We start from the raw sequence: 23,199 nt of genomic DNA, 5'->3' as shown, positions 1-23,199 counted from the left end.
GCTAATAGGAGGGGCGCTCATACTTGCAGAAATGGACAGAGAAATTTCGCCGAAACCAATCAATTCAGACGTAGTTAAGAGATTATGTTTAGACCGTTTATATTCCTTCATCTGATGTAATTGAGCTACGCTTGAAATGATTCTCATTTAAGAAGGGATACGTAGGTAGCACTGTGGGTTCGGTCATATCTTAATAAAAATTTCATTTCTCTAGAACTAGAAACTGGGGCAAAATTTTGAGGAGGACCCTCAAAATTCTGGAACAAGTCCAGCCAATGCCTTCATATGCTAGATAGTCAGTAATTGGTTATGAAACTGGAATAGAATTTTGAGAAGGGTTCTCAAAATTTTGAAGAAGATTCAACAAGTTTCGTTACTTGCAAACGGCCAAAGGATCATCTACCAAACTGGGGCAGCATTTTGAGGAGGACCCTCAAAATTCTAATACTAGAAAGCTACAATGTCTTTGAAATGTGTTACCGTCACTAGTTCGTCTAAAATTACTTGATATTTCGCTATGTTTCTAAAATGACTCTATTTTTATCAATAATTGCATATTTTCAAAAGTTCTATTTTCGTAACAACCAGGTATTACCCAGGGAAACTCAAACAAGGCATCCAGTATAAAGAAGCAAGGCCAGCGGACAAAGGCACGAACCAACCTCCTTCTTTACAAAACTTACAATTTTTGTTTGAACGCAAGCACATATGACATAGAAATAACATTCGCAAATATATACATGAAGGAAAATCACTATCAAATGGGCCACCAGACACTGAATGTATCCCTAGCTAAGAAACATTCTACCATTATCTGCCTTCTATTTGCATGAGACTAAGCCCTGTCCCAAACCTTGCATGAGGCTAAGCGCTGCCTCCATATTTTTATAAGGCTAAGAACTGCCTTCCATTTGCATGGGACTAAGCACTGTCTCGCATCTTGCATGAGGCTAAGCCCTGCCTCCATATTTGTATAAGGCTAAGCACTGCCTTCCATTTGCATGGGACTAAGTATTGTCCCGTATCTTGCATGAGGCTAAGCCCTGCCTCCATATTTGCATAAGGCTAAGCACTACTTTTCATTTGCAAGGGACTAAGCCATGTCCCGCATCTTGCATGAGGCTAAGCCATGCCTCCATATTTTCATAAGGCTAAACACTACCTTCCATTTGCGTGGGACTAAGCCCTGTCCCGCATCTTGCATGAGGCTAAGTCCTACCTCCATATTTGCATAAGGCTAAGCCCTGCCTCCATATTTGCATAAGGCTAAGCACTGCCTTCCATTTGCATGGGACTAACCACTGTCCTATATCTTGCATGAGGCTAAGCCCTACCTCCATATTTGCATAAGGCTAAGCACTGCCTTCCATTTGCATGGGACTAACCCTATCCCGCATCTTACATGAGGCTAAGCTTTGCCCCATATTTGCATAAGGCTAATCTCTGCCTTAATTTGCATGAGACTAAACTCTATCTCCATACATGCATGAGGCTAAACTCTGTCTTTAATTTACATTCTTTCATCGAGACTAAGCGCTGTCTCTCCGGCACTATCTATTTGCTCCTCTTTCGGGCTAAGCTCTGCCCTCAACCTCACAAGACTAAGCCTTGTCTTGTTAAATATCATACTATTGCATTTCATAGGCTGAAATATCTCAAATTTGTCCAAAGGTGTCATAGTCTAAAGGCATCATCCTGATAGCCGGAAGACACCATGTCATGGACTGAGGATCTCTCAAATTTGGATATCATTATTCAAAGGCGTCATGGTTCGAAGGCACCATTTTCATGACCCAAGAACATTATTTCATGGCCTGCGAATCCCTCTCTGAACAATTCATGGCCCAAGACATCATGGTCTAAGGACACCATCTGCACCGTCCAAAGACAACTTTTATGGTCCGAAGGGAATCTGCATCATGTTTAAATTTCTGCACAAATACATGTTCGTAGCATCTCTTTATTTGCAGGTGACCAGTAAGCAACCACTATCCTAGTAGGAGAGACATCGCTCCAGTTCCTTCAACTATCTCAAACTTGACCACTCACCATAAGCATTCTTTCACCCATCCCGAAATTTTGTACCTGTTCTTGTAATGACTTCATCGGTACATTCCACCGATGGATCTGAAACTACACATGGCCTGATTCCTGTAAAATTAGGGATATGTAGGTAGCTCAAAAACCAGAGTCCGGCCTCTATCTTTCAAAACTTCCTATTCGATCAAAATTGGCCATTATTTCTTTACCCGAAAACTCTTTCATCTTTCCTGGGTAAAGAGGGGCAGTTGTTGATACCCAATTTTTCCCTCATATATTTTTAAATATGCATAAATACTTTGAAAATATTGTACATGCATTGCAAACATGCACAAGTATTTTTATAATTTTTCTATAATTTTAAAGGGCTTTAAATCAATTTATTTTTGTATTTTTATTTATACAAATATACAATAATTATTCCTCATATTATTTTTATGATTGTCTAATCACCTAAATTCATTATTTATTCCCAAATAATGTTTAAATAGTTTAATTGCCTTTTTTACAATCACATTTGCATTTTTAGGCTAGAATTGCATATTTTTGCAACAATAGCCTATATATATGCACAATTATATCATCCATATAGAAAATAACTTTTTATATTTAAACAATATTAAGTAAGTGTTTTAAAGCATTTTCATGCACAAATCATATTTTTGTCATTTATAAATTATTTTATAAAATTATTTTATTAAATTAATTGGGTATTTAAAATCTAGCCTCTAGAAAATACTAATTTTTGGACCCAAAAAAACCAGCCCAAATCTGTAACCCAATTTGCCCAAGCCCAAAGGCAATTAAACCTAACCCATACCCTTCTAATCTTGGCCGTTGATATCTGAGATCAACGGTCCACATTGGTTCTTACCATTTTTAACTCTAAACGACCCCTAACCTAAATCATTTCCCCACCATACCCCGCCGTCACTTGTTCCCTCCTCTCTCAAATGCTCTCAACCCAAAACCTAATCTTCAGGCGCCGTCACCGGCTTAGCCCTTCGTTCTACGATGTTTCTCCATTGTCTCAAACCTATATTGGCCTCCTACTTGCTATGGTATCTCCATTTTCTAGATCCTTGAGGAGATTCTCAAGGGTCTAGAGCAAGTCTGCTTTACACCTTTGGGTTTTCTTGCCCATTTCAGGCTATTTGGCTCGACCTTGAATAAGATCTTTCTCACGTTCGTCTTAAATCCATGGTTTCCTAAGTCTATGTTCGTCTCTATTGCTTTTCTAAAACCCTAATTTTTATCCTTTGACCTTCTCAGATCTGTCCAGATCTGAGATAAATCGAACCTATTTCACATGTTTTCACGAAAGTCTTATGGTATTTCAATTGATTCTCCGTTTCTATGGTTTACTGAACTCACCTTCTCAAAGCTTTTCTTATTTTCGAGTGTTTAATCGTTGTTCTTATATGTTACTGACGGATTCATGTTAAGATTGTTTGGACCCTAGTCGATTTATGCTAAAGCCCCAATTTTCTTATACTTTTGCTTCGTTTCTAGATTTTTCTGTGTCACTCGTTGCATTGTTTCGTTCTGTGCTTTGACTTTCATGATTTCTCCTTAGTCTAATTCAGTATCTTGTGACTTTTATCCTAGTTCATCTCTACTAGGGTTTTTGAGTCGATCTCTTGGCTAATTTCTGTGTGTTTATGAAATTTTATTTAGCCTACTTGTCTATTTGTGGAAACTGATATTTTTTCCCTCTTTAAATCAGTACTATTTTGAATTTTGATTTACTGATTTGCTCGGTTAAAACTTATGTGTTGATTCTTGATTTATTCCCTTGTTTACGACTTTAATTATTCTTCTTATCTTATTTAATTGCTTGTAATATTACTGATTCTTCATGATTATTTCCTTAATTAGACTCTTGTTTGTTTACCTCTTTACTTAGGTCCGATTTGATTTCTTTCCTTAAATAACTCATGTCCTTCAACCGTTGAGTAGTTATCCTCAATTAAAGGAAGACTTGTTGATTTTGTGTGTAATTGATCCTGTAATTTCCCTTATTGCTGAGTGTTGATTTCTTTTACCTTATTCTTCTCCGCTCCTAAACTATTATATATACTCTCCTCTATTCTCACTTCGGGACACGAACATTAGTTTACAAAAAAAACACTCTTACACTCTAAAAGCTATCTGTTCTTCTCTACTACTTGTGGTATTCATTAGTCTAGCCGGCTGTAAGCCAAGGCTAGATATTGCTCAACCTCTGCTTTGCATTTTGTGTTTTTCTCTTCCTAACTAGTATGTCCCTGATTATTTTTAAAATTTAAACCCTATGTATTTCATTACTGCCTTAAGTTCATCAATTATAAGTTCCATTCTTGTGTCTGTCCACTGTATTGCTTAGCACTGTTCTGTTCAATGTGCGATTAACATGTCTAACTATATTAGCCTATCTACTGATTTATCTAGTATACCTAAATTTTACCATGTTCAAATGTATAATTATCATGTCTACACTTCACTTGTTATCTGATGCTTGCTTGTTTGCAATTCATGTTTAATCCCTCAACTATGTGATCACCCTATTTGTGTGTTTAATTCAGTCTTCTACATCTTTTCTCCATGTCCTAATTGCCTACTATCCTGGTTAATATAGTAAGACTATGAAGATCCTAAGTGTTCTATTTTGTCTACATGTCTCCCTGCCCCTATTCATGTACCCTCAATGAGATTAATATATGTTCCCAATCCCCTTTCACCCCTGTGTGCAAGCCTGCCTGCTATAGTACTTGTGAATCTGAACCTTTTGACTGGCTGTCTACTTAATTTGCTCTCTTCTGAACTATTTTCAAATGTTGTCAGTATTCTTTTAAAAAAGCTGGCTTTCATTATTTTCTTAAAACTGGTCTATTCTAGAAAAAACCTTTTTCACTCCTAAATTGTTTTCACTAACTCTTTCAAATTATGTCAATCACTCTCACTTACTCTTAGATTGTTAAGTTCTGCTCCTCTGGTATGTGTACTGCTTAGAGATCCTTGAGATTGTTCTGAACTCTGGCATATCAGGGATGGCTCTTCTACACTGCACATAATCAGTCTTTATTTGAGAAAAGTCTAGGTGTGAGCACTGTCCGGGATCCTTGAGGTCCTTAGGGAACTCTGACACATCTGGACACAAATTTGGCAATGAAATCTCTAGCATTTGAGACTACTGAAGGCCTGGTACTCCCAGGTTTGCTTTGGTCCTACATCAGGCTCCCTATAGTTTAATCTATATTGCATTTATGTAATTTATTCAATCTTGGTCTGTAATAATTATTTGTAAATAGATATTGGGGTAACTAGTGAAACGGGAGGGCAGTTGTATGATACTGTGGGTAAAACTAGGTAGAAAATATGCTATAGGCTTTAAATTCTACAAATCTGCATTAGAAGCCACGTTCTAGGATTGTTGTGTCTATTTGCATTTAAACCATGTTGAACTTGTGCATTAGATAACCTGTTTTAGGGCCTTCATGTTTACTGCTTCAGCATGTTGCATGCTCAATTCTTGTTTTTTTGCAAGTACTGTCACATAAATATCCTGCTATCAAATAAACTTAATAAAACTGCCATTCTTGTATGTATTAGATACCATGTTCTTAGGAACTCTGTTTGCATCTATTTGAACCACGTCTATTTCGATTAAATCGATGGCTGTCCATGAAAAGGTTTAAAGCAGACACACGTATAGGTATCATGTCTCTAAATACAAATTGATATAAAGCACCTGTTATAACCTGTATCACCTAGATCAGCATGCTCATAGGTTGAACAATCTCAAACTATTCAAACAGTTCCTGTAATTGTGATTACGTATAGTCCCCACGCCTAGGCAAGCCTTAGGTGATTAATATCCTTACATAAAACTAGAAAATGCATTTCAATTGTGTATAAACTACTTAAGTCTTACAGGTTTAAAGTCAGTAGGAAAACGGATTTGCACCCTACCATTGAGTTTTAAAATATCGTTGCAAGATCTGTGTCTTAATGTTCACCTAGATATCCTGTGCTAGGATTCTTCTAGAAATGACCTGAATTTGTGTTTAAGACGTGCTGTTTATTTGCCTATATATATGCGGAGGTAAACATGAGCCTTTTAACTGCTTTTTCCCTATTTACTTGTCCTACATGTTATTTGTTTGTCGCCTAGATTTTTGCCTTTTAAATACCTTAGGTTTGTCAAGAACTACCCAGATTGAGTTCCTAAGCTCCTCCAGGACCACAAGGAAGGGACGGGTAGCAGCACGCATATAGGTCGTTAATCAAACTCACTATATAACCATTAGAGGGGGTAATGGGTAGTAAAAGGATATGATGACCTGCACGCTAATGTCACGTGTAGCCCCTCTAGTTGAGGAGGATTACCGGGCATTGCACAAATTGATCCTGTAGGCTAATCAACTTTGGACTTCCTTTTCTCAATACTTATATGTGTTTAAATTATCTAAACTTCCTTTTTCTTTACATATATGAGTGTTTAAAGCTGTCCAAACCTCTTTTACCTTCATTCTCTAAATTTCCTTGATCATATATGTATTTAGAGTGTGTAAACTACCTTTATTTGTAAATATTTGTTAAGACTATTTATTTGTTAAAATGACTAATTCACATAGCTTAAGTTCGGCCGGGACCCACCGTTGTGGACGTCACATAGTTAAAATGAATAATGACTATTTATTTCCAACTTAAAGTGACAATCGAAACAGAATTATTTATTTATTAAATTTAGAGTCGCCACTTGGGATAATTTTATGGTGTCCCAAGTCACCGATTCAAATACCGACTCGAGGAAAAGATTAACTCTGTACTATAGTCCGCGAACACAGAAATCCGGGTAAGGAATTCTGTTAACCCGGGAGAAGGTGTTAGGCATTCTCGAGTCCCGTGGTTCTATCACGGTCGCTCAACTGTTATATTTGGCATATTATCTGATTTTAATACACTGTTAAACCTATGTGCATTTTAACTTTAAAACTGCTTTTATTTATTTTTAGGAAGATTGCAACGTTATTAAGAACACGTCTTGAACCTCGTCACATAAATGCGCCCGCGGTCCTTGACATATTTTATCAACATTGTTGAGATTTGGATTTAGGTCACATAAATGCGCACCCGAGTTTAGGAAGGTAAATTATTAAATAGCGCGCCTAAAGCAACTACACACTTTTAAGTTTGCAAGGGTCATGGAAAATTCAACTAAATGGCACGTTTCGATTTCTAAGAATTTAAATTTAATTAAATGAGGGTCGTGCGTTATGGAGATTAATTGTAAAAAAAACGGTTTAGCTTCTACCAATTATTAATTGGATCAATTGCATTGCTAAATTACTAGAGATACCTACAACTTATCAAATTGTCGTCAATCTTTAAATGGTTCAACGCTGGGCCTATTTTTAAGAAGCACGTTTAGCCTCTTTCTTTTAAAAAAAAGACACTAACAACCAAAGCTACCACATTAACAACCAAGACCCAGCAATGTTGTCGCGACCCAAATCCCGATCGTGATGGCGCCCAACACACTACTAGGCAAGTCCGACCATTATTCAACACTTAACCCGATTTATCAAAAATAGCGGAAAGAAATATCAATTAAGCAAGATTAAAGTACTGAAGATTTTAACAAAATACACAATATAATCTCACTAGGACCCGGTGTCACGAATCTGAGCCTCTAGAATACAGAATATCATCCTAATACATGGTATATCCAAAGTCCGATAATGCGGAAATAAAGAGATAGGATAGGAGGGAGAAGATCAATAGCTGCGAACGCCGTGCAGCTACCTCGATACTCCAGAGGCTGGATCTGCTGATCAACTGGATCTACTGAGCCTGAGACTGCCCTGGATCTGCACACAAGGTGTAGGGAGTAAAGTGAGTACTCCGACCCAGTGAGTAATAAAAGTAACTACAGTCCGAAGATAAGAAAATCCAGTAAATACACAAAGTAAGCTACAATCCGAATATACAGCAACATATGGAACTGAGCAGCTAAACACCAGTATAAATACAAATACATGAATGCAATGCAATGCATATGATGGTACATTCCAGTACCCACTGCGGCGTGCAGCCCAAGCCATCCATATTTATTTATCGTCGACGGCGCTCATTGGGGTGTGTACAGACTCCGAAGGGGCTCCTACAGCCCAAGCGCAATATCTTGGTCAGTCATTGTTACCTGACCGGTCAGCCATTGTTACCTGACCAATTTATATCATACAGTGCCATTGTTACCACTGTTCAAGTATATCATCCAGTGTCATTGTTACCACTATTTCAAGTATATCACACAGTGTCATTGTTACCACTGTTTCAAGTATATCACACAGTGTCATTGTTACCACTGTTTCAAGTATATCACACAGTGTCATTGTTACCACTGTTTCAAGTCACTTTATAATCAGTCCAGAAAATAATATAATAAGCCCCTTAGGCATTTACAAAATAGAAGTTCCCAGCCCGGAATACATTTAAAAATATCATTTAAGTTTTCAACACTTAGAATTATGGCTGAGTTTGCAAAACAGCATTTAAAACCTTGGACTGAAATTAAATGATATGCAAATCATGCTAAGCAGTAATATCAATCCTCGAAGGATTTTACAAATCGGCACAAGGCCCCAAACATGGCATCAAGCCCAGTAATATCAATGAAGTATGTGTATCAATCACCAGTATAGTATAAACATCACACGGGATGGACCAAGTCACAATCCCCAATAGTATCCGACCCCGCACTCGCCATGGAGTGCGTGTCACGCCTCAATATAGCATTACGATGTGAAAGTCTGGGGTTTCAAACCCTCAGAACAGCATTTACATCTATTACTCACATCAAGATGGCCAAAAGTCTACTCCGCGATGCCCTTTCCTTTCGAATCGACCTCCTCATGCGTCGAATCTTGCCAAAACCACAAGGAATATATTACAATAGGCTAAGGGAATATAACCCAATCAAAAAGACTCGAAAAATATCGAAAATCACGAAATTTGCAAAACCCGAGCCCCGGGCCCACTTCTCAAAAAATTACTAAAGTCACATCACCGGATTCCTCGTCTCGCCACGAGTCCGTACATATAAAATTTACCAAAATCGAAGTTCATTTGACCCCTCAAATCACCAAATCTTATTTTCAAATCCCTAGGCCTAAAGCCTCAATTTTTCTACAATTGTCATGCTCAAATCCATACATAATTGATGTACTTAACTCAAAATAGGTGGGGATAACTTACCTTCACATTGATGATGAAAATCCCCTCTTGAAGCTCCCCAAAAATCGTCCATACTTTGAAGAAATGAAGAAAAGTGAGCTAAATCTGTGTATAAAAGAATATGCCTGTGCTTCGTCGAGTTGTATCTTGCACTTGTGCTATACAAGTTGTACATCCTATTAAAATTGTTCCTTGTCGGACACCTTCTGTTTAAACACCCATAACGTCTTGTATAAATATCCAAATGACAAACGGTTTGAAGATTTAGAAACTAGACTCAAAGATATTTAATTTGATAGGTTGTACACCATATAACTCTTTATATATCCCGAGATATGAGCTTCTAAAATGCATCGTAAATTCTGCCGAAATTGCTCCAGCAGCCCTTTTCGATCCATCGTAACTTTCTGAAATGATATCCAAATCGCGAATGGTTTAACTAAAACTAGAATATATGGAATACAACTTTCGTGTTTTGCACCTTTTCTAATTTCTTATAGATTACAAGATATGAGCTTCCAAACTAGACTACTCGCACCTAAAATTTTCTGGGCACAGCAGAATTTTCTGCAATTTTTCCTAAGTCCGAAATCACTCCGAGACACCTCCGAAACACTCCCGAGCCCTCGGGGCTACAAACCAAATATGAACACTGACTCTAAAACATCACAAGAACTTGCCCGAGCGATCAAATCGCCAAAATAACATCAAAATCAATGATTTGAGCCTTAAATCCAAGAATTCTTTCAAATTTCATAAACTTTCAAATTTTCCAATTTAAGGCTGAAACCCGTCAAACAACGTCCGTTTGTAACCAAACTTTATAGGAAGCTCTTAACCAACATATATGACCTGTACCGGGCATCGGAACCAAAATACGAGCCCGATACCATTACTTTCTGATCAAATTTCCTTTTCCTTTTCCTTAAACATTTTCAGAAAATAATTTCACGAAAAAATTCATTTCTCGAACCTGGGACCTCAGAATTCGATTCCGGAAACACGTTCAACTCCCATATTTTTCTGTGGACCTTTCGTGTCCGAAAAATCATGGGTCCGGGTCCGTTTACCAAAAATGTTGACCAAAGTCAACTTTAACAATATTAAATATCAAAAATTTTCAAATTTTTCCCATAATTCATATATTTCAACACAAAGATATTCCGGACACACTCCTAAGTCCCAAATAACCTAACGAAGCTATCCAAACCATAAAATTCGCATTTCGAATCCGATATCAAAATTTCCACTTCCGGCCAAATTTTCTCAAAAACCTTCAATTTTCCATCTTTAGCCGAACGGCTCCAAAATGACCTACGGACCTCCGAATTCACTTCCGATCGCGCTCACAAATCCAGAATCACCATACGGAGCTACTCCCAGTCTTGGAATCCCTAACGGACATCAATAACACTGAAATGCATTTTAAACCAAACTGATGCAATTTCTTCTAAAATGTTATCTTCCACAATAGGTGCCAAAACGCTCCCGGGTTATCCAAAACCCGATCCGGGCATACGCCCAAGTCCGAAATCATCATACAAACCTGTTGGAACCTTTAGATCCCAATTCCGATGTCGTTTACTCAAAATTCCAATCCTGGTTCATTTCTTCAATTTTAAGCTTTCAAAATGAGAATTTCCATTTAGATTTGACTCCAAACTTCTTGAATTTTAATTCTGACCATACACACAAGTAAATATACCTGAGATGAAGCCGCTCATGGCCTCAAACTGCTGAATGACGTGCCAGAGCTCAAAACGACCGGTCAGGTCGTTAGAAATGTTTGATCAATTTCAATCCAATCTAATTCATAAACAATTCACCATCCCCTTCAATTCTTAATTCCCCATCAAACACAACAAACTTTAATTTATTGGATTGTTTCAAAATGAAACCAAACTTGGTAAAGTATCTGAATATAAATGAAAAATATTTGCTTGATGATTAGAAAAGCCATAAAGAACTACAGTATTAAAAAAAGGAATGAAAAATCACTAAAAGAACACCAATCCAGTCCATATCTAAAAACTTTCTCAAGTTGCAATTCTGATACAACAATCCAATCATAAAGGAATATATATTCCCATTTTTTTATTAAAAGCACCAATCAACAAGTGCGAATATTCGGAATGTCTTTTCTGTCGACCACAAAAGTAGTGAAAATAGCTTCTTCTTTTCCGTTGAAAAAATCAGATATGTTTGGAGAACTCTTCAGACCACAACATAAAAAATTTTAAAAATATAAAAAAACAGTTAGGTTCTAACAGTTGCTTTTTTAAACTCTTCCAAAACAAAAATCGAGAGGACTAAAATAGAGTTCAACTTTGAGAAAAATGGTATATAGATACATGCAAAGTTCGGAATCAAAGTAATGCAAATTTCAACTCGACGAACCAAAGTAATATGTACATGAGGCAACTTCATCAAAAATTTACACATTAAAGAAAAAAGAAGAAAGAACCTTATGCAGAAAACTTTACCGAGATCCACGGGCCTCCAAACTCGCCGAAAAATCTCAAAAAAAAAGAACGAAGAAGAAACTGAGCAGATCCGCAGCACGGCAGTAAACAACAGTAGCCGATCCTCAAGCTCAACAGCTTCCAAAAACCTTAATCGACAACCTCAAGAAGAATGACTCAACTCGAAAAAGAACCATGACCAAAACGACAAACAGCCATGGATTTGAATCTGAATTGACCTCTCTCTCTCTCGTCAATCTCGACTATATGTTACTGTATGTTTGTTGATGTTGATGGGTGAGAGGAAGAGGAGGAAAGAGTTCGAGTCTTTTAGGGTCGTTTGCGGCTAGATTTACAGCAACTCTTGCTCTATTTTTTGGAGAGAGATGAAGTTTAGGTGTGTAGAAGATGATGAAAACGACTATTTATGGGGTGTTCTCTGTTCTTAGGCGTCAATGTGTATCCCCATTTTCAGAAACGGCGGATTTAATATCTTTTGGGTCCCCCCTTTTTTAGGTGCTAGATACTATTATATAGGGGTAGCGATTAAGTTAGTGGTATGGAACTAGGAATTATGGGCTTGGGAATTATGGGTTAGGTCCAAAATTAGTCCTAAAAATAGGTTGCTCGAGCCCAAGTTTTATTCTTTCCCCGCAAACGAGATTAACATACGACCTCATTTATTAATTAGTCATATTTAAGTAAAATAATTGTTAAAATAAGACTAATTGTTAGAATAAACCTTTTTTGGGTATTTTTCAAGATTAAAAATGACTACAAAGCATTAATGAAATTATTTTTTGTAGTTTTCATTTTTTTCTAATAAAATAAAGTAAAAGAGTCAAAATTAGTTGAAATAGTGATATTAGGCCTAGATTAAATATTTACGTGCTAAAGTATGAAAAATCTTGGGGAGGGTCAAAAATCACATGTCTACAGCTGCCCCTCTTTGATTGGAAACGCGAAGGGTTTTCAGACAAAGAATGACTAGACAGGTTTTTTGACCCGACCCTTATTTAAGGAGACCAAAAGAAAGGACAATGTGCCCGAGCCCTGGTATTTGAGCTACCTACATATCCTTGGCTATAAAGGAATCAGGCCGCGTGTAGTTCAGAAGTGAATGAGGTGATGGAGTACCGAGGTGGAGAGCCGGTTGAGGTGTCGTTCCGCTGAGGTTCCGGTCCGCGGTCCCGTTATTACATCAAAATCAAAAATAAAAAAGACTAACTAAGCCTATCAGCTACGAGTTACAAGATTCCTATCTATGAGTCTTCTGAAGCTTGATCTTGAGTCTTGGTTGGTTCTTCATGCGGACCCTGATCTGAATCTTGATGCTTGTTAGCCGCAGGTGTTGGTTCAATCTTCTTTAACTTTTCAAACCAAGATGAGACATGCAGGGCTTGTGACCTCAGCCTTGTCTTGAGCAGCTCACATCTTTCATTAACTTTTGTATTTGGATTCACTTCTTGTCTTTCTTTTTGTTTTTTTTTTTTCTTTTTATTCTGGATTGTGACTAACTTGTGTTGATCATCTTGGACTGCTGACTCGCATTCTTGACGCGAGCTTCTTTTGTTGCTGACTTGTATTGCATTCTGAATTGAATTCTCTTATTTTCCAGGCGGGCGCCTGATTGCTGAACTTGAACCGTCTTCTCTTGTTACTTGATACTGTTTTCCCTTGCACCTTGAACTATTTTCCCTTGAAACTTGAACTGTCTTCCTTCGAAACTGCTTTCCCTTGAAACTCGAGTTGTCTTCCTTCGAAACTGCTTTCCCTTGAAACTTGCGTTTTCTTCCCTTGTTCTCCAGGTGGGCACCTGATTACAACAAAACAGATAAAACAAAAAAAAAATTCTGCCCCAGTTTGTACTAGGAAGATTTGTGAGTTGCTAGCAAAATTGTAAACCATTTGTACTATTGATGCAATAAACTAAAGAATAGACTAGGAAAACTATAAACTAAGCTTGACTAAAGTAAAAACTGACCCTATTCTCCAGGCGGCCCCCCCTGATTTCAGGAAAACTAAACATTGATAATCTTAAGAAAACTAAAAAAAATGACCCCTTTTTTTTCAAATTCAGACTTCCTTTTTTAAAAAAAATATCCTAGGAGAAAATTTGTCAGACTAGGTTCTCTATCTTAGGAGAAAGATTCATCAGACTAAGACGTTAATCCTAGGAGAAAATTCATCAAACTAGGTCTTTTTTCTCTTTTTTTTGCTTTTGTTATTTTTTTTTGGTATCTTAGAAGAAAGATTCATCTGACTAAGACGTTTATCCTATGAGAAAATTTAGCAGACTAAGATTTTGATCCTAGGAGAAAATTCATCAGACTAGGTTTTACCTTAGGAGAAAATTCATCAGACTAAAATTTCTATCCTAGGAGAAAGTTCATTAGACTAGGTCTTCTATCTTAGGAGAAATATTCATCTGACTAAGATTTTGATCCTAAGAGAAGATTCATCAGACTAGGTTTCCTATCTTAGGAGAAAATTCATCAGACTAAGTCTTCTATCTTAGGAGAAAGATTCATCAGACTAAGATTTTGATCCTAGGAGAAAATTCATTAGACTAGGTCTTCTATCTTAGGAGAAAGATTCATCAAACTAAGATTTTGATCCCGGGAGAAAATTCATCAGACTAGGTCTTCTATCTTAGGAGAAAAAAAATCATCAGACTAAGATTTTAATCCTAGGAGAAAATTCATCAGACTAGGTTTTCTTATCTTGGGAGAAAGATTCATTAGACTAAGATTTTTATCCTAGGAGAAAGTTCATCAGACTAGGTCTTCTATCTTAGGAGAAAGATTCATCAAACTAAGATTTTGATCCTAGGAGAAAATTTATCAGACTAGGTCTCTATCTTAGGAGAAAGATTCATCAGACTAAGATTTCTTTCCTAGGAGAAAGTTCATCAGACTAGGTTCTCTATCTTAGGAGAAAGATTCATCAGACTAAGATTTCGATTCTAGGAGAAAATTCATCAGACTAGGACTTTTTATCCTAGGAGAAAAATGTAAAGATCAATGGCAAGATTTTATGCACAATAGCAAGACAAACAAAGGCAAAGATTTGAGAAACTTCCCTTTGTAGTCTCTTCTCTTCTTTTCTTTTCCTTCTCTTTTTTTGTTTTTTTTTTCTTTTCTTTTTCTTCTTTTTTTTAAACCACTTTCCTTGCACTACTTTGTTCCTGTTTCACACAAAGAAAAATTGGTCAATTTTGAAAATGGTGGTCGGTTTGTGGCCATGAGTCTTGGGCAGCTTGGCTTCTGCTCAATCAGCGTGAGTCGGTCTCAAAAGACTTTTGTTCTGCACCAACTCTGATTGTTTCACACCAGTACCATCTGTATTTGTAGCTCAAACAGCCTTATCCCAATTAGAGATCTTTGCTTAGGTGACCTTTCTGATATCTTGAATGATTTCCTGCTTTTGAGCAATTTGTCTGTCAGAGAGAATCACCAGTTATCTTTGCTTGCACCAAGTAGGCTTACAAGAGTCTTTAAGGGGAGCCTTTGCATGAATCCTCAAGGCATGTTGACAGTAAAAACTGAGTGTGCTGGCCAAATTTGCTTTATGCAATTGAAAAGCTGGTAGCAGATTTTGAAATCTTTTCTTGCTTGTTTTGACAAGGACCGACTCGGAGTGATGGACACAATGATGCAAAGAAACAAGTATTAACAAGAAATGCCCCTGTCGGAAATACAGAAGGAAGAGTTCTTTTTTCTTTTCTTTTTTCCTTTTTTTCAAACTAGCCTTAATGATCATGACATGCATTTTGGACTTAACGACCGATCTACCAAACTGATCCAATCTTCCCTTTTACCATTCTTATGACCTTTGAAGTCGGGCTTGCTTATGCCAATTCTTCGCATCAGCTTCACGACTCACTTTCGACAAGTAGTGCCCTAGGGGTTTTCACCAACAAGTCTCTCTCATTTATTTCTTTCTGCATATCGTCGCCTTATAGTGCCCGTGAAGGTTTTCACTAGTAAGACTCTCTCATTTTCCATATTTTTCTTTTCTTTTAATTTCTTGTGCGAGCAACTTGACAATGTTCTATGTCGCATGACAGCCGTTGCTCATTGCATGCTTCTCTTGGCATTCTTGAAGGCATATCGGGAGGTCTTTATTTGGAAGGTTTTTGGATAGGGTTGGAAAGAAAGGTCGGCATGAAGGCTCAAAGTAAACTCAAAATGAGGGGTTATGGACTTACAACTCTTGAAACCGACTCTTTTACAAGTGAAATAAAAATCTTTGTCCCAGTTTCAGCTATTGGGGATTTTTTTTTGAATTCTTATTTGGTTGGACCGAACCGTGAGGCTGCCTACATATCCTTATTTTTAAGGAATCAGGTCGAACATAGTTCAAACATCTGACCTAACTAAATTTTTTTTCATTTTTCTTTCTGTTGTTTTTTCTTTTCTTTTCTTTGTTTTTTCTTTTTGTTTTCAAAACAAGTTGCCCAGCTTCTATTATTTTAAGGGTATGGACCTTTGACAAATCTTTTTTTTTCACTTGAACTTTCTAAGAATTGCCCCAGTTTGTACTCTTGGGACATAGATTTTTTTCCCTTTTTTTCTCTAAACTTGATTCCAGAAGAGGGTAGTCAAAGAAAAATAACACAGGCTCAAAAGGGGTAGCAAATGGATATAAAGTGTTTGGGTAGCAGAAAAAGGGCCTCCCAACCTCGAGAACGTCAAACATGGTATCTTTTTGCGATCACAGTATTGATGAACATGTCTGTCTTCTTGGTGTGCCGTGGTCACAAAACACTTTCCATCCCTTAATGTCAAACTTTCCAACAAAGTTCAATTGATTAAATATCCTCAAGCCCGATCTTCACAATGATTTGAAGGTGAATTTTACTCGACCTTAGTTCCAAAGTACTTCAACTCTGTATTCATCCTCAAAAGTGTTTTTTTTTCTTTTTTTCTTTTGTTATCCAATTCCAAATTAAATCAGTTTCTAAGATCTGGCCAAAATTTCTGCATGTATGTCATATCATTAGAACTGGCGAGAAAAGACATAGAAATAGAATGACACAAAAGGACAAACTGTATTGAATAAGGATGGAAGGGTTTGACAACTAAACAAGCAACCTAAAATCCGAGTACAACCCTAAAATAACCTGGCTAATGAAAATAGCAACAGAACAAACAGACAAGACTCACACAAACAGAATGGAGGGACAGAAGGGTTTGACTCAATAAAATAAATAAAATCTGGATCACAACCCTGAAATAACGTAGATAATAGAAAAAACATCAAAACAAGCTACAAAGATTCCTTCCTATTGATGAGGGAATGACTTTTCAATTGCTAAGCTTGACATTTAGCCGCAAATTTGCTCATCAGAATCACCATGGACTTCTCCAATTTCAAAATCATTAACTTCAGATGGCAAGTTCCCGAGAGGATTCTCATACTCCATGTCACCAGGCATCATCCCCACAAAGTGTACATCATTATGTGCAGGTAAAGGATTCTGCGCGATATTCTGGGTGTCACTATCTTGGATCACAATCAGGTTTTCCTGGATCATCCTTTCTATTTCTCTTTTCAAATCCCGACAGCTTTCAACATTGTGCCCCTGGGCATTGGAATGGTATTCACACCTTTTAGAAGGGTCAAAGCTTCTTGCACGGCGGTCCACACGATTTGGAGGAATAGGTGCAATCATGTCATACTACTTTAATTTCTCAAACAAGCTTGCGTAGGACTCTCCTATTGGTGTAAAATTATCTTTCAGCCTTTGTTTCCTTCTATACCCCTGGCTTGGATGTTGGTTATAGGGCATTTGAAAATTTTGTGGAGGATGGTGGAGATTTTGCAGTGCTGGTGCTCGCCTTCTGGGGTGTCTTGGTGGCAGGGCAACATACTAAGGTGCAGCAACAGAGTATTGAGGGTTCTGAAGTGGATAATAATAGTATTCAGGAGCATCATGGGAAACCTGATGAGGTTGCTCATACCATCGAGATGCTCTCCTAGGACCTCTTTTCGACCCTGATGTCATCATGATTTCTTCGTGTTTCTCATTCGTGACACTGAAATTATCAAATTCAACCTGGACAGCCTAAGTTGCAGCTTTAAGAACTGCTTGACTTATAATTTTGCCTGTCTTAAGACCATTCTCTACCATTTCTCCCATTTTGATTGCTCCCGAGAAGGATTTGCCCACTGCGGACATCATGTTTTGAAAATAATCTGGCTCTTGAGTGTGAAGGAAGACAGTGATTAGCTCGTGGTCGTCCATCGGTGGCTTAACTCTAGCTGCTTGCTCTCTCCATTTAATGGCATATTCCCTGAAACTTTTAGTTGGTTTCTTCTTCAAGTTTGAAAGGGAATTGCGGTCTGGGGCAATGTCAATGTTGTATTGGAACTGTTTGACAAAGGCTTGTGCCATTTCATCCCAGACATACCAGCGAGACGTGTCTTGATCCATAAACCATTCGGAGGCTACTCCGGTAAGGCTTTCCCTAAAATAAGTCATCAACAATTCTTCATTTCTTCCCACACCTCTCATTTGATTGCAATACCTTTTCAGGTGGGCTATAGGATCTCCATGTCTATCATACTTTTCAAATTTGGGAGTCTTGAAACCAGGCGGCAAGTGGACATCGGGGAACATGCATAGATCTTTGAAGACAACACTCTTTTGACCTGCCAACCCTTGCATGTTTTTCAACTGTTGTTCTAAGTTTTTCACTCTTTGGGTCATTTCTTCCTGTACCATCTTTCGGGCAGGCTTCTCAATGTTTACAGGAAGATCAAACGAGTACGAGTAGTACTCAGGAGAGTGGTACTGCTCTTGCTGTGTAGCAAATTGTGACTCATGACGAGGCTGTCCTTGACCACTAGCCCATGCTTGACACATTTCGGTCATTTGTTGTTTTAGTATTCTATTTTTCTTAAACATAGTAGACTTTTGTTGAACCCTCTGACCCTGAGTCTCTTGAGCACTTGTAACAGCTTCAATGTCATTTATCATTTTTCCTTGGATCTTGTGTTTCTAGCTTACCACAAATCGACCACCTCAACTTTCTTCACAATTCAAAACAAAACATGTTAGAATGGACTCAGTCGCTCCTTATTATTATCAACATTTTTTCATTTTTTTCATTTCTTTTTAATGGTGATCGAACCTGATGTGGGTTGCCTACGTATCATGTGGAAACATGAATCAAATCTTGCGTAGTTCGGGAAGATCAGGAATAAAGTAAATAACCCAACTTTTTTTTTGGATTTTGAACTTTTCGAAAGAAAGACATATAAAGAAGAAAGAAAATATTTTTTGGATTTTGATTTTTCTTCAACATTTTTGCAAAGAAAGACTTCTAAAGAAGAAAGATTTTTTTTCCTTTTTTTTTGAATTTAGACTTTTATTGTTTTTTTTTTTTGGAATTTCGATAGAAAAACTTCTAAAGAAGAAGAAAAATAATTTTGTATTTATGGATTTTTATTCTGAAGTTAGGAAAGAAGTACTTCTAAAGAAAGAGAAAGTATTTTTGAATCTTGAATTTTCTTTTCAATTTTTGAAAGAAGCATAAAAATATTTTTGTATTTTTTGATTTTGAGAAGCAACTAAAAGAAAATATTTTTTGTATTTTTAAAAGTTGGGGTTTCAAAGAAAAACTTTTCTAAAGAAGGAAGTGAAAGAATTTTTTTTGGATTTTTGAAAATTGGGGTCCAAAAAAAAAGACTTTTCCAGAGAGGAAGTAAAGGAAAATATTTTTGGATTTTTTGAAAATTATGGGCCAGAACCGATGAGGTTTGCCTACGTATCTCACATCCGGTGAGAATCAGACCCGCGTAGTTCCCCAATTTTGACGGAACTGGAAAACATGACACTTGAAAATTTTGGCTCGTTTTGAAATGACTTTTTTCCCCAGAATTTTGGCAAATTTTTAGAATTTTCTAAATACTTACCTCTCACTTTTTGTTTCTTTTTCTTCTTTCTCCTCTTTTTGATTTTCTTTATTTTCTTTTTTTTTCATTTTATTTCCATATTCTAGAAGCCAGTCAACATGCAAGCCGAAATAGACAGATACGCAAGTAGCATGTAAGATGCATCAAGATGGTCTTTTGATTTTACGCTAGTCCTAGACAGACCCAACCCCTGTGTTGAGTCTCCAAAGTCAAATGCATATGATGCAAACAAACGTTCCTACTAGGGATCCGACATGAGGCTGAGTTATTCTAAGTATAAAACCTGGGTGTATTGTTCTAGACCTGGCTTACCCGAGCAGACAACTCGAGCCGAGGGGGGGCTGCGTACCGGTAACCAAAAGATCATCCGGCTTTGCAACTTGTCCGAACCTCGTTCTATTTGGGATATGACACTAACAGAAAGAAGCCACGACCAGCGTGCACTCCTCGGGAGAGAGAAGAGAGGGGTTTTATAGCAGTTTATATACAGTTCAAATAATATCAAAGCGGTAAAAAGCAACGTTTAGCAAATTAGGCCCAAACATGTAATAAAATCAGATAATACATATAGCAAAATATAACAATTATTCTAAGCTCGAATTCTTGAACCCTGAACTAGAGATTCTGGGTTCTTAGTCCCCAGCAGAGTCGCCAGAGCTGTCGCACCTCCTTTTTCCTACACCTCGGAAGGGTATAAGGGAGTTTTTTCCAACTTAAAGTGACAATCGAAACGGGATTATTTATTTATTAAATTCAAAGTCGCTACTTGGGAAAATTTTATGGTGTCCCAAGTCACCGATTCAAATCCCGACTCGAGAAAAAGATTGACTCTGTACTACAGTCCGCGAACATAGAAATTCGGGTAAGGAATTCTATTAACCCGGGAGAAGGTGTTAGGCATTCTCGAGTCTCGTGGTTCTAGCACGATCGCTCAACTATTATATTTGGCGTATTATCTGATTTTAATACACTGTTAAATCTATGTGCATTTTAACTTTAAAACCGCTTTTATTTATTTTTTAGGAAGGTTGCAACGTTATTAAAAACACGTCTTGAACCTCGTCACATAAATGCACCCGCGGTCCTTGACATATTTTATCAACATTGTTGAGATTTGCATTTAGGTCACATAAATGCGCACCCGAGTTTAGGAAGGTAAATTATTAAATAGCGCGCCTAAAGCAACTACGCACTTTCAAGTTTGCAAGGGCCATGGAAAATTCAACTAAATGGCACGCTTTGATTTCTAAGAATTTAAATTTAATTAAATGAGGGTCGTGCGTTATGGAGATTAATTGTAAAAAAACGGTTTAGCTTCTACCAATTATTAATTGGATCAATTGCATTGCTAAATTACTAGAGATACCTACAACTTATCAAATTGTCGGCAATCTTGAAATGGTTCAAAACTGGGCCTATTTTTAAGAAGCACGTTTAGCCTCTTTCTTTTAAAAAAAAGACACTAACAACCAAAGCTAACACATTAACAACCAAGACCCAGCAATGTTTGATCAATTTCAATCCAATCTAATTCATAAACAATTCACCATCCCCTTCAATTCTTAATTCCCCATCAAACACAACAAACTTTAATTGATTGGATTGTTTCAAAATGAAACCAAACTTGGTAAAGTATCTGAATATAAATGGAAAATATTTGCTTGATGATTAGAAAAGCCATAAAGAATTACAGTATTTAAAAAAAGGAATGAAAAATCACTAAAAGAACACCAATCCAGTCCATATCTAAAAACTTTCTCAAGTTGCAATTACGATACAACAATCCAGTCATAAAGGAATATATATTCTCATTATTTTATTAAAAGCACCAATCAACAAAAGTGAATATTCAGAATGTCTTTTTTGTTGACCACAAAAGTAGTGAAAATAGCTTCTTCTTTTCCGTTGATAAAATCAGATATGTTTGGAGAATTCTTCAGACCACAACATAAAATATTTTAAAAATATAAAAAAAACAGTTAGGTTCTAACAGTTGCTTTCTTAAACTCTTCCAAAACAAAAATCGAGAGGACTAAAATAGAGTTCAACTTTGAGAAAAATGGTATATAGATACATGCGAAGTTCGGAATCAAAGTAACACAAATTTCAACTCGACGAACCAAAGTAATATGTACATGAGGCAACTTCATCAAAAATTTACACATTAAAGAAAAAAGAAGAAAGAACCTTATGCAAAAAACTTTGCCAGGATCTACGGGCCTCCAAACTCGCCGAAAAATCTCAAAACAAGAACGAAGAAGAACCTGAGCAGATCAGCAGCACGGAAGCAAACAGCAGCAGCCGATCCTCAAGCTCAACAGCTTCCGAAAATCTTAATCGACAACCTTAAGAAGAACGACTCAAATCGAAAACGAACCATGACCAAAACGACAAACAACGATGGATTTGAATCTGAACTGACCTCTCTCTCTCGTCAATCTCGACTATATGTTACTGTATGTTTGTTGATGTCGATGGGTGAGAGGAAGAGGATGAAAGAGTTCGAGTCTTTTAGGGTCGTTTGCGGCTGGATTTACTGTAGCTCTTGCTCTGTGTTTTTGGAGAGAGATGAAGTTTAGGTGTGTAGACGATGATGAAAACAACTATCTATGGGGTGTTCTCTGTTCTTAGGCGTCAATGTGTATCCCCATTTTCAGAAACGGCAGATTCAATATTTTGTAGGTCCCCCTTTTTTAGGTTCTATATACTATTATATAGGGGTAGGGATTAGGTTAGGGGTATGGGCCTAAGAATTGCGGGCTTGAGAATTATGGGTTAGGTCCGGAATAAGTCCTAAAAATGGGTTGCTCGAGCCCAAGTTTTATTCTTTCCCCGCAAACGAGATTAACATACGACCTCATTTATTAATTAGTCATACTTAAGTAAAATATTTGTTAAAATAAGACTGACTGTTAGAATAAACCTTTTTTTGGTATTTTTCAAGATTAAAAATGACTACAAAACATTAATAAAACTAGTTTTTGTAGTTTTTATTTTCTTCTAATAAAATAAAGTAAAAGAGTTAAAATTAGTTGAAATAGTGATATTAGGCCTATATTAAATATTTACATGCTAAAATATAAAAAATCTTGGGGAGGGTCAAAAATCACATGTCTACAGTGGACTACGAGGGGTGCCTAACACCTTCCCCTCAAGGTTATTTCGAGCCCTTACCCTAATCTCTAGTATTGCAAACTAGTTATATGAGTTAATCGCTCTAGGTGCCCTAATGCACCTTAATCCATTAGGTGGCGACTCTTCAAATTCAAATACCCAATTCCCAAAAAGAAACGAGTTGTTCCCCCATGAATATTGAAACCCGGACTCCGCGAGGAAAAAGGAGGCGTGATACATTCCTTAAGGGAAGGGTTATCACAACAGTTATTAAATGACATTGAAAATAAGGCCTAAGCTTAGGAGAGGCAACTATGAGAGCTAAGGCCAGTTTTTCGAGGTGCAAATACCGTGTCTCCACTCTTGATGGTATCTTACTAACATAATAAACAAGAAATTTTGTACCTTCTTCTTCCCAAACAAAGATGATGCTTATCACTAC

General features: G+C 37.1%; 1 long non-coding RNA gene across 1 annotated transcript; it reads right to left on the bottom strand.

Moving 5' to 3' along the window:
- Window positions 1-7,564: 7,564 nt before the first annotated feature.
- On the bottom strand, window positions 7,565-22,317 carry LOC142181601 (uncharacterized). The gene is made up of 3 exons (XR_012710297.1): window positions 21,831-22,317; window positions 11,742-13,536; window positions 7,565-7,892 (listed from the first exon to the last, which is right to left on the bottom strand). It is a non-coding gene; the product is annotated as an uncharacterized LOC142181601 (long non-coding RNA).
- Between the last annotated feature and the right edge of the window lie 882 nt (window positions 22,318-23,199).

The sequence above is a fragment of the Nicotiana tabacum genome, chromosome 6 (genome assembly GCF_000715075.1).
Source record: "Nicotiana tabacum cultivar K326 chromosome 6, ASM71507v2, whole genome shotgun sequence".
Classification (NCBI taxonomy): Eukaryota; Viridiplantae; Streptophyta; class Magnoliopsida; order Solanales; family Solanaceae; genus Nicotiana; species Nicotiana tabacum.
The sequence above is the reverse complement of the archived record's forward strand: the minus strand, read 5'-3'. Positions and strand labels throughout refer to the sequence as shown.